Genomic DNA, 1,164 nt, shown 5'->3' with positions numbered 1-1,164 from the left:
AATACCTTACGTGAGTAAGGGTCGAATCCACAGAGATTATTGGTTTGAAGCAATCAATATTTATTTTATTAATCTTAGTCAGGATATCAATAGGATTAATTGGATTAAAAGTGAAATTACTGAAATTGATAAAAGAGGGAACAATGTTACTTTGATTTGCAGCACTGAGAAATATGTTGGAGTTTTTGAGATGCTTTGTCCTCCGATTTCAACTCTTCCTTGAAGTCCTCTTCTCACACGCAGGTTCCTTCCATGGCAAGCTCTATGTAGGGTGTCACCATTGTCAGTGGCTACTTCCCATCCTCGTAATAGCCTCCACCCATTTGGATACATAATCCACTGCCACCAGAATATAAGTGTTTAAGTATGATGGTGGGAAAGGTCCCATGAAGTCAATGCCCCATACATCAAACAACTCAATCTCCAAGATCCCTTGTTGAGGCATGGCATAACTGTGAGGTAGATTGCCAGATCTTTGGCAACTGTCACAATTAAGCACAAACGCTCGGGAATCTTTATAGAGAGTATGCCAGTAGAAGCCACTTTGGAGGACTCTTGTGGCTGTTCGCTCACTTCCAAAATGTCCTCCATACTGTGATCCATGGCAGTGCCATAAAATCTTTTGCGCTTCTTCCTTAGGCACACATCTACGGATTATCCGTCTGCACATCTCTTGAAGAGATATGGTTCATCCCAAAGATAGTACTTTGCATCTGTGATCAATTTCTTTGATTGCAGCCTACTGTACTGGTGGACGAAATTGTGATCTTTAATTAATGGCTCCTTGGCATGTGCCAAGGAGAACTAATTTAATTAACTGATTAGAGAAGCTCACAAATCCGTTCAACTGACCAGCAAGTGTACTGGGTCGTCCAAGTAATACCTTACGTGAGTAAGGGTCGAATCCACAGAGATTATTGGTTTGAAGCAATCAATATTTATTTTATTAATCTTAGTCAGGATATCAATAGGATTAATTGGATTAAAAGTGAAATTACTGAAATTGATAAAAGAGGGAACAATGTTACTTTGATTTGCAGCACTGAGAAATATGTTGGAGTTTTTGAGATGCTTTGTCCTCCGATTTCAACTCTTCCTTGAAGTCCTCTTCTCACACGCAGGTTCCTTCCATGGCAAGCTCTATGTAGGGTGTCACCGTTGTCA

This window comes from Arachis duranensis, chromosome 5 (assembly GCF_000817695.3).
Source record: "Arachis duranensis cultivar V14167 chromosome 5, aradu.V14167.gnm2.J7QH, whole genome shotgun sequence".
Lineage (NCBI taxonomy): Eukaryota > Viridiplantae > Streptophyta > Magnoliopsida > Fabales > Fabaceae > Arachis > Arachis duranensis.
This window is presented reverse-complemented; position numbering follows the sequence as displayed.